Source organism: Bubalus bubalis, chromosome X (genome assembly GCF_019923935.1).
Source record: "Bubalus bubalis isolate 160015118507 breed Murrah chromosome X, NDDB_SH_1, whole genome shotgun sequence".
In the NCBI taxonomy this organism is placed as follows: domain Eukaryota; kingdom Metazoa; phylum Chordata; class Mammalia; order Artiodactyla; family Bovidae; genus Bubalus; species Bubalus bubalis.
In genome coordinates, this window is record NC_059181.1 from 65,137,744 (window position 1) to 65,150,573 (window position 12,830).

The following is a 12,830-nucleotide window of genomic DNA, read 5'->3' on the forward strand; positions in this document are numbered from 1 at the left end:
AAAGTACTGGAGTTTCAGCTTTAGCATCATTCCTTCAAAGAACTCCCAGGGCTGATCTCCTTCAGAATGGACTGGTTGGATCTCCATGCAGTCCAAGGGACTCTCAAGAGTCTTCTCCAACACCACAGTTCAAAAGCATCAATTCTTCGGCGCTCAGCCTTCTTCACAGTCCAACTCTCACATCCATACATGGCCACAGGAAAAACCATAGCCTTGACTAGATGAACCTTTGTTGGCAAAGTAATGTCTCTGCTTTTGAATATGCTATCTAGGTTGGTCATAACTTTCCTTCCAAGGACTAAGCATCTTTTAATTTCATGGCTGCAGTCACCATCTGCAGTGATTTTGGGGCCCCCCAAAAGTAAAGTCTGACACTGTTTCCACTGTTTCCCCATCTATTTCCCATGAAGTGATGGGACTGGATGCCATGATCTTCGTTTTCTGAATGTTGAGCTTTAAGCCAACTTTTTCACTCTCCTCTTTCACTTTCATCAAGAGGCTTTTGAGTTCCTCTTCACTTTCTGCCATAAGGGTGGTGTCATCGGCATATCTGAGGTTATTGATATTTCTCCCGGCAATCTTGATTTCAGCTTGTGTTTCTTCCAGTCCAGCATTTCTCATGATGTACTCTGCATATAAGTGAAATAAGCAGGGTGACAATATACAGCCTTGACGAACTCCTTTTCCTATTTGGAACCAGTCTGTTGTTCCATGTCCAGTTCTAACTGTTGCTTCCTGACCTGCATCCAGGTTTCTCAAGAGGCAGGTCAGGTGGTCTGGTATTCCCATCTCTTTCAGAATTTTCCACAGTTTATTGTGATCCACACAGTCAAAGGCTTTGGCATAGTCAATAAAGCAGAAATAGATGTTTTTCTGGAACTCTCTTGCTTTTTCCATGATCCAGCGGATGTTGGCAATTTGATCTCTGGTTCCTCTGCCTTTTCTAAAACCAGCTTGAGCATCAGGAAGTTCATGGTTCACGTATTGCTAAAGCCTGGCTTGGAGAATTTTGAGCATTACTTTACTAGCGTATGAGATCAAAAGTAGGAAGACAAGAAACACCTGGAGTAACAGACAAAGTTGGCCTTGGAACACGGAATGAAGCAGGGTAAAGACTAATAGAGTTTTCCCAAGAAAATGCACTGGCCATAACAAACACCCTCTTCCAACAACACAAGAGAAGTCTCTACACATGGACATCACCAGATGGTCAACACTGAAATCAGATTGATTATATTCTTTGCAGCCAAAGATGGAGAAGCTCTATACGGTCAACAAAAACAAGACCAGGAGCTGACTGTGGCTCAGATCATGAGTTCCTTATTGCCAAATTCAGACTGAAGTTGAAGAAAGTAGGGAAAACCACTAAACCATTCAGGTATGACCTAAATCAATTCCCTTATGATTATACAGTGGAAGTGAGAAATAGATTTAAGGGCCTAGATCTGATAGATTAGAGTGCCTGATGAACTATGGAATGAGGTTCATGACATTGTAGAGGAGACAGGGATCAAGACCATCCCCATGGAAAAGAAATGCAGAAAAGCAAAATGGCTGTCTGGGGAGGCCTTAGAAATAGCTGTGAAAAGAAGAGAAGCAAAAAGCAAAGGAGCAAAGGAAAGATATAAGCATCTGAATGCAGAGTTCCAAAGAATAGCAAGAAGAGATAAGAAAGCCTTCCTCAGTGATCAATGCAAACAAATAGAGGAAAACAACAGAATGGGAAAGACTAGAGATCTCTTCAAGAACATTAGAGATACCAAGGGAATATTTCATGCAAAGATGGGCTCGATAAAGGACAGAAATGGTATGGACCTAAGAGAAGCAGAAGATATTAAGAAGAGGTGGCAAGAATACACAGAAGAACTGTACAAAAAAGATCTTCACGACCCAGATAATCACGATAGTGTGATCACTGACCTAGAGCCAGACATCCTGGAAGGTGAAGTCAAGTGGGCCTTAGAAAGCATCACTACTAACAAAGCTAGTGAAAGTGATGGAATTCCAGTTGAGCTCTTTCAAATCCTGAAAGATGATGCTGTGAAAGTGCTGCACTCAATATGCCAGCAAATTTGGAAAACTCAGCAGTGGCCACAGGACTTGAAAAGGTCAGTTTTCATTCCAATCCCAAAGAAAGGCAATCCCAAAGAAAAGCCTCTGGTAGGAAACAACATTTAGGAGTCTGATAGATAGCTGTTGTATAGCCCTTTTCCTACATCCCTGGGGGGCAGCCAAGATGGAACCCACAGGTATAGAATCATGGTGTGATTGGTTTGCTTTAGGTCTAGTAGCTCAGCAGCTATTCCTGGTGGCCTAGGATCCACCCCTTTCCCCACATGGCTCTGTTCTCCTGGGCTGTGCCCTAACTCATGGGGCTGCTCAGTTCCATATCACTGCTCCTGGCAAAGGAGCTGATATCTCATATCCTGAGGCTCTATCCTGTCCAAAAGATGTGAGAAGCTCCAACTCCCAGGGTCTGGGGAGCCTGCTGGGCTTTTGCTCGTTTGTAGCTGCTGTTACTTCTCACGTCAGTCACTGGACACCACTGAGGCTTACAGTGTGTGTTTGTGTCCATGTCCGTGTGTGTGTGTGTGTGTGTGTTTAAGCTGTGAATATTTGTGGAAACAAGGAATTATATGGTGAAATCTGGTGGATAAACATGGGGTAGGGCTCAGCAGCCCCACTGGAACCCCAAGCAACAGAGATGAGATTTTATATAGCAGGACACAGCACCAAGGAGTCCTCACCTCTCTTCCTCACCCTTGGCATAACCCCACCCTGGCTGGGCTTCTCGAATCTGACCCTAACATTTTCCAAGCCCTCTAGGCCCAGAGCCATCTGCCGACTACTGGCCAGACACCGACTGACACCCATATACAACACTATATACACCATCTCCTGAAAGGAACACCTCTGCTGTTGATTTTACCTCAGGCTGCCGTCACCCCTCTCAGCCCCTCTTGGCTTTGATGCACCATGTGGCCCTACCTGCCTCCCACTTTGTACAGGCCTTTGGATTCTGCAGCCTCACAGCAGGAGACCGTTTCCTCTGCTGGTCCCAGATTCAGGCTGTTGCCCCATATGCTTCCCCATTAGCATCCCTGTTTTCCTACCTGGGAGGACCATAATCTCTCTTGCAAGTCCTTGGGCAAGTCCTTCCTCCTGTTTGGGCTTGGCACTTAAAGAAATGTTTGCCTGGATTTTCACTAAGTCATGTTCTCCTAGCTGTGTGCATCCTTAAGACTTCTGGTCGGTCCTTCTCTGTTTGTGGAGGGCTCAGAATCAACTGGAAAGCATCAAATACAACTCTTCCTCCTGTCAGCCATGACTAGGAATGAGTGAACTTGTGCATCTCAAGAGGGGCTCTGGTACCCCTTGAACAGTCAGATGAACCATCAGAACACAGGACAACTGTGTGGAGGAAGTGGACAGACAGGTCAGCATTAGAGAGAGGTGTGGGTCATCAGTTTTCCATCTTTGTCTCTGAAACATGACTGAGCTCAAGTTCTGAGCTCTCCTCCTTTGCTTTCATCCCTCTGACCCCCAAACGCATCATGACACAATCCCTGAACCCTAGGGATAGCTCAGGTAGGTGAAGAAAGTGGGCGGTTCCTCAAGAGACAGTGTGGGGTCAGCAGGATCTCCTGGCTCTTATGGTGAACAGATGACCATTGGAGCCTATGAGTGAGCACAAGATTAAGCATGGTTTCTTTGAGTTTTTTCTTTTTCATCTTTTTTTCTACCCATCCACCCTCTTCCCTCTGGTGCTATATCCCAGTGAATCCTGGTCAACCTTAGGAAGGGGGCAGCATTCTTCTTCAGCTCTGCCAAACATTACACAGCCTGCTGCATTACAGGGGCTTCCTATGTATTCAGTTTATTCTCCGGTCTTCCAAAACAAGGGGAGTTGTGTGAAGTCCATTCTGAGATCACATCACCAGCAAGGGGCAGAGTCAGAATTCTGTCCCTGGCCGATCTGGGGCAAAGGCCCTTCCGTTACAGCAATGCAGTCTAGGTGCCACTGTCCCCAGCTAGGAGCCCTGGGTTGCCAGTCTGCTCTGTATCACGGTTCATCCTCTTAGGGACAGCGATTCTGTACGTGCTGTCCTACACCCAACAAAGCTAAAACACTAGAGGGTCAGCATTCCTAGGTGACTGGATCACCTGGAGACAGTTGCCACTACTCAAGGTCCAATCTCATACCGTACCACACCACACCACACCACACTGGGGGATTATTTATCTTAATAGAATGATGGTGGTAATCCAATGGAAAAAGAAACAACCTCTGCTGTACCCTTTACCTGTTGCTCTCTGAGGCACTTCCACAGACCTCTGAGGCACACCTCAGAGTGCTCTGAAAACCACAGATCTTGTGCAAAATTTGGAGTCTAATGGTGGGCCTTTCAAGCGCAGAATAATAAGAGGGAGGACCTCATTGTGGTCCCCATCAAATCATATTAATTTCTGTTTTCTTACAGTATGGGGAAAGCTGCATCCCACTGAGACCCCCAAGTGTGCGGTCCTCAGTCTCCCAAGGTAGGGAGTTCAATCATTCAATGGAGAGCACACTCTTTTTCTTTTTTTAAATTAATTAATTTACTTTAATTGGAAGATAATTACTTCAGAATATTGTGATCGTTTTTTGCCATACGTCAACATGAATTGGCCATAGGTTTACATGTGTCCCCTCCATCCTGAAGCCCCCTCCCACCTCCCTGAGAGCACACTCTTGAGGACCACAACCACAAAAGGCTGGCCCATCCTTCCTGCACCAAGCATAAAGAGGGACTCTCTTTTTCTGTGACTCTGGTGTGAGGAAATGTACTGACATCCTGCCAGCGGGGGCCAAGGTGGGATTTACTTATACCCACAACCCTGCCAGTCGATTTTGTTCTTCACTGCCCATCCTCAGACACTCCTGGTCTCAACCACAGACAAAAGACAGGCAGACAGAGAAATTGCCCCTACTCACTTGTTGGATTTAAATGTGTGCTGAAAGTAGTGGACAAGGGAGTGGAGGGAAGTGACATGATTTGAGATATGTTTTACACAGGACAGATAGTCTTAGGTGCACCAGAGTGGAGGGACAAAGAGGGGCCAAGGCTGATACCCCGGTCTCCAGCTTGAGTGACCTGTGGCCTGGGGTTGCCATTCACCAAAGCTAGGGATCACAAGGGAGAGGCTGAAGACATCAGGTCTAGACTTAGACTCTTACTAAAATTCACAGAGCTGATGGGATGGTGGAAAGCTACCTTAAATATGCTTGCAATGACAGAGGAAATCAACAACATTCCATGCCACTTGGGAGTGGATACATATGCTGTTTCACTCCTTTATTTTTCTACATACATGATACTGCACATAAGAAGTGTGTTATGTTTTGGGGTATGGTGTGAAGGTGGGGTTCAGACTCAGCGGTAACACTACCAGGCATAGGATCACCAGTGGGCATTTAATAATGAAGAGTTGTAACAATTGTAACAGTTACCATCCATTGCAATGGGCTAAAAGCAGCTCTGTTTCTTCTGCCATTGACTGAACTGTGTTGGACTTGTACCACTCTCACTGCTTTCTAATATCTCCCAGTGCTGTTGGATTTACCTCGTCAGTATCCACAGCATTCCTAGAGGGTTGAGAGGGACTTTGGGGTGGGGGGAAGATGAGTCCAGGGACTTACTGGAACAACAGCTTCTGTCTCACAGAGAGGCTGTGAGGATTAAGTGGGATGCCCTTTCCACAGAGCAGCAGGTGTTGAACCAGGCCCAGAGCCCACAGAGCAGTTTCTTTGAGGTCAGGCAGGCTTTGGATCTCATTTGTACCCCCCATTCCTCGCCCCCAACCTGTCCCAGCAGCCATCTGCATGAAAATCATGAATACACGCAATAGCTGAGAGCTTGCAATGAGGAGAGCTATGGGCTGCCGAAACGATTGCTGGAGATATAGTACATCTCCTTGCCTTTTAACCCAGCTAAGGTCCAAGATCTCCCCTCAACCCAACTCTATGAAATAAGGGCCAGAACTATCATTTTGGTTTTAGAGAAGTGACCAGGAGAGAATCAGTTACTTCACCAAAGTCACAGTCAGGGATGGGTCTGGTCCTGGCCCCCATATCGCCTTCTGTTCAGCGGGCCTGTTATCATGTCCCATTCTTCTGAGATACCTTGTCTCGAAGGTTAAAAAGTAGGCATGCGCCTCTATGGGTAAAAGGCTCTGGTTTTGCTATGTGCTTTATTTCTTCTATGCCTGGGAGGACGCAGATCTGAAGGGGCTTTAGTGTTGGCTGACAACCTGTCATGGGCCCAACTCATTACACAGCTTTTGATTCTTGCACACACATAGGTGAGGATCTCAGGTTGGCACGAGGGAGCAAATCACTGCACCTTCTCAAGGACTTGTTTTCAGTTATTGACGATTGGGGTGAGTCTTACCAACCTTGCATGGCTATGGTGAGGACTAAATAAAGCAGCCAGTGTGTATACCCCAAATGAAAAGCCATGTGAGAAGACACAGGAAACAAAATGAAAAGAGAAGTGAGAGGCTGGGAGTAGACACATTCTTCAGTTATAACACACTAAAGAATCATAGTTACATTATACAGAGAACTCTGCTGAAACAATTCAAGAAACACATACCCACAAACAAATAACAATAGGAAAGTTAGCAGAGAACCTGAAGAAGTTGATGACAGAAATACAAATGTCAATATAAAAGAAATAGGAGCTCAACACCACAAGAAATAATGGAAACAAAATAACAATGGGGTTATACTATTCAAACTGCAAATTGATAAAAATCAATGATATCAAAAGTGTCACATACACTGATGTTGGGTGTGTGAATTGGTGCAGATTGTTTGAAGAGCCCTTTAGCAGGGACTGATCAACCATGATCTCTCGGCCCTTCTATGCATCTCCGCATTTTCCTTCTTCCTCCTGCCACAGACGAGAAATTGAAAGACTGGGACAACTGATGCTTCCTAGACCAGAGCCCTAGGGGCTCAGGTGTCACCGCCATAAGATCCATCACAGTGTTCTACAAAACCTATTTCAAGCCCTGGACACACCCTTGGGCATCCTCAAGGTCTGGACCTTGTGAGGGTGCCAAGGGCTGATCCTGAGCCTTCCCTGAGCAAGCAGCCTGAGAAACACCAGTTTCTAGATCGGTGCTTCCCTCAACTGCTCTACCTTGGCTTCCACTACCTCGGGGGAGAGAAATCTGGAGTTTGATTGTGCATCCCCAGGAAAGCTGTGGCTCTACTCGCTGCAAATTCAAGGGCAGTTTCAGGGATTTGGCAGTGCCTTCTCATTTACAAACTGAGTTTCTCCATACGAGGATGGGTCTGGTGAAGGGAAGTACGATCAACAATTACCTGGATTTGAATTAAAATAAACAATGTGCAAGTTAGTCTTTCTATAAGTCTTCAGGCTTATATATTCATATATAGAGTAAGAAAAAAAATGAGGGCCATAACTTTCAATTAGTTATGCAGGCATCTATGTTAAAGTGGAATGGTGGGGCTGGAAGCCTGATTAGAGTGGGTTTAAGGGAGGGTGAGGGAGAAGAAAGGGAAACAATGCTATTAGTCAGTGAGGCATCTCAGTACTAGGAGGAGTGCAGGAAAATGTATCAACTGCTTGAACACAGTGTACTTCTCTCCAGGGTCCGGTAGTGGAAATCCAGGCCAGGGAGGCAGGGATGGGATTTCAAGGAGGGGACAGGCCCTTAGCCTCTTTCCACCCAGCAAAATGATGAAGAGCTCTGTTGGCCTCTGACAATAAGCCCTTTCAGACATGACATGCCTACTGCACGTCACAGAAAATGTGAACTTCACTGGCATCCAACCTGGTGACTGTGAGTTTTCTCCAGCACCCTGGATCATCAGCTCCAGGAAGACTGGGATCTAGGTCTCTAGAGTTCACTCTTGTACCCCAGTGCCTAGAAGTGACCCTGGTGTGCACGCAGTAGGCCCTCAACAAACGCCTGCTGAAAGAAGGAATGAATGTTAGTGCTGGCCAGGATGTCTTTTCTCTCTTTTCTAGAACAGGACTGGCTCAGCTAAAGGCGTTTTGTCAGCACAGTGGAGAATCCTTCCAAACCTAGGCACAGGTTTACCTAGGGAGCCTGCTAGAGGAGCCAGTTCCAGAGAGCCCTGGCCTGTTTCACCAAGTCCTTCAGGTGAGAGGCTCAGAGCCAGCCTCTGCCTCTCTCACTGCTCACAACCAAGCCAACATGCTTCCCCTCCTGCTTGGCCCAGAGAGCCCCCAGGCCAGGCCTGACTTCCCCCAGGGTTCCCAAGGGTTCAGCTGTCACTCTGCTTTCCTTTGTAGGGGAGGATATCAGACACTGGGAAGCTGAGACCTCAGGACACAGAGACACAGACCCATGCATGGTGATCAAGCTACCACTTGCCCCATCTTCCCGGTTTCTCTGTCACTGGGCACTCTTGATTCTTTTGGCTCCATGATATTTATTGTCCCTTTGCACATCGATATCCACCTCTTGTGGTTATGGCTTGCCTCTGTGGGTGGGGGTTGGGGGGACATGTTGGAGGAGGGAGCTAGCCCATTGCTTAGCCATAAGAGTCAGTACTCCTGTACCTAGAGCAGAACTGCTTATTTCTCAGTCACTGTTGGGATAGGAATGTGTTTGATGGACAGTAATCGTTCTACTAGTTTCAAACATTTCAAAAAGGGCGGCTGTTGGGTGTGACTGAGTGATAGCCATTGGGGTGGGGGTGGGGGCATGGTGGGACCGCAAGGATCCTGAGTAAATGGACAGGGTGGCTGGGACTAAAGGATAGAAGATGTCACAGAACTCAAAGCTTTTAGAGACATTAGAGCCACTGATCCCAAAGACCCCCACGCCACCTTTAGAAAGAATCCCTCCAGCACATGATCTCATCTATAACCTCAGGTTGTTTGATCACATAATATGATGCCATGTCCTTTTGTAAGCTGCTCTTGGTATGTGTTGCAGGAAAACAGCAGTAGGGGAAGAGCTGTGTTTGGTGAGTGCTTCCCAGAACTGAGAAGAGCCTGGGCTCTTCTGGGACTGTTCTGCTCCTGGCTTAGTCTCTGCTAGGGAAGTCCAGCCCTAAGGCTTCCATACTGCCATGGCCTAAGAGAACCATTTGTTTCCTTGGAAACTCCCAAGCCCTCCAGGCCCCTTCGACTTGCTGTGCTTGGCTCTGAGCCACATCAAGGAAATGTGGGATGCAGGGGCTCTGAGAGTTTCTCCTCAGCTGTTTTCCACTTTTTGGAGTATTTTCTATTATAATATTTCAAATGTGCAGAAACACAGAGAGACTAGTGCAACAGCTAGCACCCCTATTTAATAACACTTTGCCATAAGTGCTTTACGACTCTCTCTAGTTTTGAATTGAATATCTTGAACATACATCCCTCACTCACACTCACTCATGTCCTCCCTGAAGTAGGTCCCCCTCCCGGGCGTTTGAATAACCCTATGTCTTTATGCAGCTTCACAGCCGTTCTGCCTCCGCTATGGGTCACTCCATATCGCCTTGGAAATGGTCCCCTGATGCCTCCTGGTGAACTTGGAGGATTCTACAACCCTGAATCCGAAGTCAGAGAGCAAAAACAAGAACATCTCAGCAGCTTTTCCAGATAACCCAGCACTCAGCCCTCTCCCATCTATAAATTTCTTCTCTTGAAGTGGGCCCTGTCTCAGTGGTAGAGCTGAGCTCTCCGTTTGCTTTACCAAGAGATGCCAAGAGCACCACCCTGAGTCCCAGCCTTGCTCAAGTGATAGGAGTGTTCCATTCACACAGAGGGCGGGTCCCTAGTCAGCTGCTATCACACCCCCTAGGCTCAACGACCAGGTATGACTGATGGGGATGGGGAGGAAGGCAAGACTGCAGATCTGAGTCCTGATGAGGCTCATCCAATGGGTCTACTGGGAGCCAGCTAGGATCACCAGACCGCACAGCACTCTCCAAGGTGACCCATCAACCATTTTCCACATCAAAGCCGCTGATACCTGCAGTTGCTCTCTATACTGAGGTGGATACAGAGAGCAAGTGTGGTAGACAGCCTTCTAAAATGGCTTTGCAGACCCTTGCATCCTGGCACTCCTGCCCTGTATAATCCTTCCCTTTGAGTGTGGACTGGACTTAGTAACTTGCTTCTAATCAACAGAATTTGGCAAACGTGGTGACATGTCATTTCTGAGGTTAGATTATACCAAGACTGCGACTTCTGTCTTATTGGCACTCATTCTTTCTCTCCCTCTCCCTCTCTCTCTCTGATTCAGTTTGCATTTTGCATTCTTGCTCTGATGAAGAGGGCCACATAGCAAGGATCTGATGATGGTCTCTGGCCAATGACAGACCAGAGAGGAGCTGAGGCCCCCAGTCCAATAACACACAAGGACCTGGATCCGACCAATAGCCATATGAGTGAACTTGGAAGTCGACCCTCCCCCAGTCACACCCTCAGACGAGACCACAGTTGAACTAACACCTTGATCATGGCCTTGTGAGAGATGGAAAAAGGAGGACCTGGTTAAAGCATACCTGGGTCCCTGCTGCACAAACGCTGGAGCATATAACGGTATCATTTTAGGCCACCATGTTTGGGGGTACCTTGTTATGTAGTAGTCAGGAATAACGAAGAGAGCAGGAACCTCTAGGGGCTCGGGGAAGGAGGCAGAGGCCTGCCCCAGCCTGGGAGAGCTTCTCAGGGGCCAGGGTGGTGAAGGATGTGCCCACACCTCGGGGACTTGTCCCGCTTTGGCACTAATCCTCTGTGTCACCTTGGGCAAATCCCTTGAAGTCTCTGGCTCAGTTTTGCTCTTCTGTAACACTTAACTGATACTCAGCTTACAAGACCATTGGAAAGACAACTGCCAGTTTATTTGTAACTCACACGACAGGATGTCTGATACATACTAGGCCCTCAGGGAATGGCAGCCGTGAGTATTGACATAGTTGATGTGAGACCCTGCACCCACCTCGCAGAAGCTCCCAGTGATCCTGGAGGGTCCAGTACTCAAAAAACCAGTCCAGGGAAAAGCATTTCCCTATCAAGTAGTACAGAAGCATTTGTTCTCCAGGAAGGGAGGCTTATCTGAACAGACACTTTTATAAAACTTCTGATGTGAGGGAGGCAGGCCCAGTTGGATGCAATTCTGAAGCAATATCAAGGGACACAAAGGGACAAATACTCTCGTTTCTCCCTCCCTCCCTCATTCCATTCCTTTTTCTCAGTTGCCCGTTTTCAAGGTCCTGTCTTTGCAATTCTGCCTCTTTTCCCTGATGTCATGTCTACTAAACATGCAAAACTTCCTTATGTTTTTCTTGTGGTAGACTGCATAAACTCATATCAACACTCTCACTATGCACTGGTCTCTGGCTCCTTCAGGCCACAGAGGAAAGTCCCTGGTCACTGGCTTCTGCGGAACAGCTGAGGTAGGAATCACCTTGCCATTCTCATTATTTCCTAGAGATGGTGCATTTAGAGGGCCCCATTTATACAGGATAGACATCTGTACAGGACAGCAGCTCAAGACACATTCCAGACCAGTGGAGTGGAGACTTTGTTCTGGATCCCCCATACCCCAAATGAGATGATTTGTTAAGAGCCCCTTTTCATCCAGGTATTTGTCTCTCATCCCCCAGACCTTCCACCTGAACATCTGAATTCTGTTTTTCTCCTACAGCCTCATCTCTCTCTACAGTATGTCTCAAATTTGCCTTCAGTCAGCCTCCCCATTCACACACACACACACACACACACATGCACACACACACACATACACACACACTTTCAGTCCTGCCCTGTCTCAAGGCCTTTGCAGTTACAGCTCCCCTCTGAAACCACTATTTCCTGTTTTGATCTTGCACTTGTCCTTCTAGTCTTTGATATTCCTACCTCCGTAAGGAACCCTTTCTTGTTCCACGATCACCCCAGCCCTTGGTCTCCTGTCCCCTCTCTGCTGTGCACACAAACATGCCAGGGACTTTTCTCCATCACAGCATTTTGCACAACTGAACTGTCACTTCTGGCAAGTTAATTTGCATGACTGTCCCACCCAGACTCTCACCTCTGGGGCAGGAAGTATGCCTTATTGGTTCTGGAACACCCAGGCTACAGTCCGTTGGGTCACAAAGAGTCAGACACGACTTAGTGACTGAGCACACACGCACGTATCTCTGATCTAGGACAATGGTGAGCAGTATCCTTTTATTTCTTCCAGCAGGGAGTCCAAAGCCTCCCGCCCAACAGGAGTTGCATGTTTTGCAAGTCTGGGCTGAGAGAAGTCTTCCTGGAGGTGCCAAAGGCTTTCCTGATATGAAACTGGTCTGGCCAAATATAGGTAGGGCAAGTGGTGGGAGGCCACAAGGGGTACAGAGATGGGTGTCAATGTTACCACAGATGACAGATCCCAGGCCCAAGGGGCAAGGTGCTGAGGCTTCCTCTCTCCCTCTTTCATTTCAGGAGAGTTTTTGAAAGGGGACCCCTGGCTGTGATGCCGCCACTTGCCAACTGATCCAGTGGACAGACAAAGGCATAACTTGGCAAGCAGCACTAGCAATTCTAGTGCCCTGATTTATTGTAACCTACTATATGTGCTCCCTCTTTAGCTCATCCAGCATGTAAGATGATAGCTTTGAATTCTTTGTCAAGTAAGACGTATGCACGTAGTTTTCATGGTGAGTTACCGGATATGTTTGTTATTCCCTTGAATGGGCCAGGTATCCCTGTGTCTTCATATGCCTTGTTATCTTTTAGCGAGAATTTAGGAGACTACCTCCTGATCATGGTTCACTCTGTTGGGAAGGTGGTTACGCAAGTGTAAGACAAAAT